At 44.0% G+C, this 5231-nt stretch overlaps 1 pseudogene; it reads right to left on the reverse strand.

The window, feature by feature from the left end:
• Positions 1-1100: 1100 nt before the first annotated feature.
• LOC123449087 lies at positions 1101-5006 on the reverse strand (annotated as a pseudogene).
• Positions 5007-5231: the final 225 nt, after the last annotated feature.

Genomic DNA, 5231 nt, shown 5'->3' on the forward strand with positions numbered 1-5231 from the left:
TGACTTTCTACTTGCGTTCCACAAGAAAAAACCATGTACATCCATTCTGTTCATCAGCCTTGCTCATTGGAAGAAGACAGAATGTCATCTTTCTCCCTAATTTGATACCAATGGACAGAGCGAAGTTGATGAAAACTTCAGGAGAAAAGCATATATAACATGGAATGAGAGCACGAGGAATCTGCATATGATGCGATTATTCAAGATTCATTTTCTGATATATTGAGTTAGATGCATCAAATCAAGTCTTCTTGACATCATTTAAATGCACATCACAAGTACCGGCCTCTTACCGCCACCAGTATGGCAAGAAGCATGGCATGCTACCCTGGAAAAAAATCACCTGCAAAATGCAGCACGCTGGCTTCCGATCCTTTATAAAAAATACCATAGTGTACTCGAGAATAGTGCACATCATTGCAGAGTAACCCATAAAAAAGAAACTTCAGACCCAAGAATGCAACATCTTTCTTCGCTCGACCAGCTGCACGCACATAAAACAACAATTATAATGGAAGGCCAAGGTGGGAATCTATCTGGTTGTGTCTCGAGGAGGAAGGCGCATGGTCCGGTGCCTCGCTATGGAGGAGGACGGAGCCAGAGAGATCCATCAGTTTGTGTCGCGTGAAGGAAGGAGGCGCAACGCCTTGTGTCGCCACGACGGGAGGCATGGTGAGGTGGTTGGGAACGGAAGGGAGGTTGGGTTATGGGGAGGGCTGCCAATGGGGCGATGGCGCTCGTGTAGCACGGGGCAACTCGAGGAGAGTGGGGTGTGGGGTGGCGGTTTTTGCACGAGGTAGACTCGAATATGGGTGAGGGGATCAGTGAGGTTAGAGCATGGGAGATGCGTTCAGGGGTGAGACTCCTTTTGTGTTTTCCTTTTTTTATAATTCTTTTTTTCTGCAAGCGATTAAGGGGGTGAGAGGATGGTCGAACCATCACAACTATGACATATTTTTCTTTAATAGTAGAGATATGGATTTTGAGTTTGCTAACCACATCATTTCCATCTTCATCTAACTCCCAATCTCTAACCAATGACTTTTAATCTCCCCGCCCCTAAACTCCCACCCCCCACCTTCAAACCAAATGGGCCCTTATCCATCTTATGCCATGCATGCCGGAAATAGAAGACTGGCAATATGGAATGGAGGGGATAGTAACAGAATACAAACCATGAAATTTAACAAAAACATTAAGTCTTCACTCTAACTCCCGATCTCTAACCAATGACTTTTAATCTCCTCGCCCCTAAACTCCCATCCCCCACCTTCAAACCAAATGGGCCCTTATCCATCCTATGCCATGCATGCCGGAAATAGAAGACTGGCAATATGAAATGGAGGGGATAGTAACAGAATAAAAATCATGAAATTTAACAAAAACATTAAGTCTGACACAGTATGGACATAAAGATACACATACACATACACCACCAAGGCACATTACCTCCAGTAATTCATCCCAATAAAAACACAGATCAAATAGGCAAGGCAAGAAAATAGAACTATCCTCCATAATCTTGAAAAGATGCTCAGTGGTACGGTGGTTGTAGTATGTAAAGAAAAGATCAAACACGAAAAGGTATCATCACCCTCGAGATGTCATCGCATATCAAAATTCAACACCAGTCTCAGCTATCAGTCGATGGTTACACTAACTGATTAGACGACGTAGATGTTAGAGCGATGGTACATACACGACTACAAATGGTACTTGGTCTACAATGATCCGTTACAAACAATATCCAACCATCAAAATGCTGCAAATTGCGTCTCCTTGAAGATCACGTCATGATAGCCCCATGGAAGTACTTGATATGTTCCCAGTGCAAAAGGATAATGGACAATTGCAAGGGCTTCTATCATCAAACTACATCATCAAGTTGATATCTGCAGTCTGTTGCGCCAGCTCGTTCATCATGGCCTCGTCAAAGAACTTGTTGATGCTAACATAATAATAGGTTCATACCCAGCAGTGCACGGTCGAGGCTGTTGTTTTCTAGGTACTCATACACCAAAATGCGATTATCTACTTCAACACAACAGCCGATCAATTCAACCAGGTTAGGGTGCTTCACATTGCTGATAACATCAATTTCTGTCAAAAATTCTCTGATGCCCTGTCTGGATTCGGCAGAGAGAACCTTGACTGCGACGTCTTGCTTGTTTTGTAGGGTTCCCTGGAACATGGATATACTGATCAGCCAGATTCGAGCAAACAAGTTTGAGAGAGTAGTTCCCACATAATGGGGAGATGAAAATGTCACCTTATATACTGTCCCGAATCCATCTCGGCCGACTTTATTATTGTGGTTGAAGTTGTCTATTGTTGATCTCAACTGCGCATAGGAGAAGAGCCTTATGTTCTTCTCGGCCGAAATGCCTGAAAGCAGCAACACTCGGTAAGGACGTGTTGTTAATTATTTCTCCAAACTTTTGTTGAAGAATGATAAGTAAAGCGTAAACATGAACATTAAGCTTCGGCATATCTGTAGTTGTGTATGGCTGCATGCATAGTCGAGATGCAGAGGCCGGGGGTATATTTTCCTTATTAAAAAAACTGTAGTTGTGTGGGAACAAAAAACCAACTGATGGAAGAATACTGTGTGAACGGCTGAAGGCATCACAAATTCATAACAATAAATCCGTAAACTCTGTCGGACGACGATGCAGTAAATTTTGCAACGGAAAGAGAACTCTTACCGCTTATGCTGGTATTGGAGTGAAGAATCTCCTGTTGTCTATGGGAGTAGAGATTGTGCTGCTGCTTCTTGGCTCTTGGGAGGCAACACCAGCTCATTATCCTTGGTTGTTATGGTGTCAGCAGTCCTCGTCAAGCTTGCAGGAACATTCAGCAAGGCGGCGTCGCGCTCTAGTCTGCCTGAACATAAGACAAGAGCTCGAGTCTGACGATTTCATAGAAACTGTAACTGCAGGAGAGGCCAAGCTGGACTGAAATTTTATAAAGGCTGAAAGTTGAGGAGAGGGCCAAGCTGGACTAAATTTTGTAAAAGCTGAAAGTTCAGGAGAGGGCCAAGTTGCAGGGAAGTTCATGACAGCACGCGTGTGGCTCTGTATGAAAGCCCGGCTTGGCTATCTTCTTCATCTTTCGGAGCAGATGAGGGTCAGGGGTCACCATGAATGAAATTAACCTCAAACCTACTACCGTGGAAGCTCCTCGCCGATAAAAGAGACAGAGAAGTGCAAGAAACTTGGGTCCAGGCTGCAGTTGAGCCTGGATCTTCTCCAAGCCGCTGCTGACAAGTGACAAGGGTCAGCGGGGTACCTTGCAGGCAGGCAGGAGAGCAGCCGGCTTGGCGGGGGCGGCGCTTGCTTGCTTGCTCGCTTAGTGTGTGCGTGTTCTTCCCGGGTGAGTCGAGTCGAGTCAGATCGGCGACGAGCGAGTGGCGGCGGCGGCACGACAGAGGCAGAGGAAATGGATAGATGTTGGAGGAAATGGATGGAAAAATTAAACACTAAGCTGCACATTTTTTATGCAACTACGGGGAACTCCAAAACTCTCAATTTACTACTTACAATCCTTTTTTTACAGTATATGTCTGGCTTCGTGATGATTTCCCTGGTTTCGATCTGATCCGAGGATCCTAATGGCCTAATCTTATTCCCTAACCCTTCTTTTGCATGCCTCATGGAATAACCTCTTCTTTTACAGTATCTCATCACATAATAACCTTAGTATGATAAAAGGTTCAAGAGAATACAATTTGTAAAATTTCTGATTGAAAACTCACAGAACTCATTTGGTATTGATTCCACGCAAGGAAAGGGTACAGAATGAACCAAAACACCATATGCGTAAAGCATCACATCACCTGCATTTGTTTGAAAACAAGCAGATCAAAATTGGGTGGGCAACAAACACCAAACCTGTAATCATCACCGTTCATCAGCCGGCCACAGTTCATAATGCTTTTAGTTAAGCGAATAGCTACAATAATGTAGAAGAATTACATGTCAAGCAATTACACTTTCAGATTATGTTTTTTTGCATCAATCACAACACACCTACTGTTCAGCAATTAAAACTCAGAAAATCATGTGCACTTTGTAATCAAGTGTATATGCGAGTTACCTAAAACATGATCTGAAACAGGTAGCCCCAAAATCCCGCAATTTCCCGACCATCATGTGTTTTATTCAAACAAGAACATTTGATGGAATTGTTGTATGTACTTTCCTCCGTGGGAGCAATGATATAAGAACCATGGTCTGCATCAGATTTATCCGTCTTGCAAGCATACTAATAACATCCATAAACCGAAAGCACCAAGCCAAGCTAAAGATGAAAAAGGTGCACATTAGAGGTATCACCTAGTAAGTGCCAGCAAAATAGGCAATGAGCAAGCATGCACAATACAAAAAATTGCATGTTATACAAAACAAAACAAAAATCGTATTGGCAATGTTTCAATTTTTGGCATAATATGTTGTTGTCATTCTCATGTGTAAGCAGGGATAAGTGGTCATAAATAAGTTTATTGTAGCAAACAACATACCCCAAAGTACAGGGTGACAAGCAAGAAGGTCCACCTATCAAATGTAGAGAACAAACAGAATCAAATAATTTTATGAATATTACTTGAAATGGACAATTTGCTTTACAGGCAGTAACACGAGGAAAGATGAAGTAGCTTACTGAGTGTAGTAAAGGAAGACGGTCCACCCATCGACAATAACATCATAGATAATCACCGAAGCTATAAACAAGAACGACACAAGGCGAACAGCCAGCAACCAAGCAGGATGGATGTCATCAAGGCACGGCTTCCATCAATCCTCAAGATACACAACTTCGGGTCCGATCGTGGGCCGTGCCTCCTCTCTGTCGACCCCCTCGTCATTGCTGACCGGCGAACTGGGCCCCTCGTACTTCCAGATCAGGTAGCACGCCAGTGCCATGCAGGAGTAGACCCAGGTGGCGCAGAGCACGAACCTCCAGTTGAGCCAGTAGCCCGGGGCGGTGGTGTCCATGACCATGGCTGATCGCAAAGCTGCCACCAAATTAACAACATATTTTATCAGCCTTTTTTCTGTACAATTCGATACTGATACCATAATTGTGGATGTGACCAAGAGAAGAGGCATTTTCCCCTGTTCCACGCCGACAAGCTGATATATTCGCCAAATGGTGAAAGAAAAAGGGGAATGGAATCGGGTGGCACCCCCACGGGAAAGGGAAAGGCGCAAGCTTGCGCCGCCATGATCCCG

Source organism: Hordeum vulgare, chromosome 4H, assembly GCF_904849725.1.
Source record: "Hordeum vulgare subsp. vulgare chromosome 4H, MorexV3_pseudomolecules_assembly, whole genome shotgun sequence".
In the NCBI taxonomy this organism is placed as follows: Eukaryota; Viridiplantae; Streptophyta; class Magnoliopsida; order Poales; family Poaceae; genus Hordeum; species Hordeum vulgare.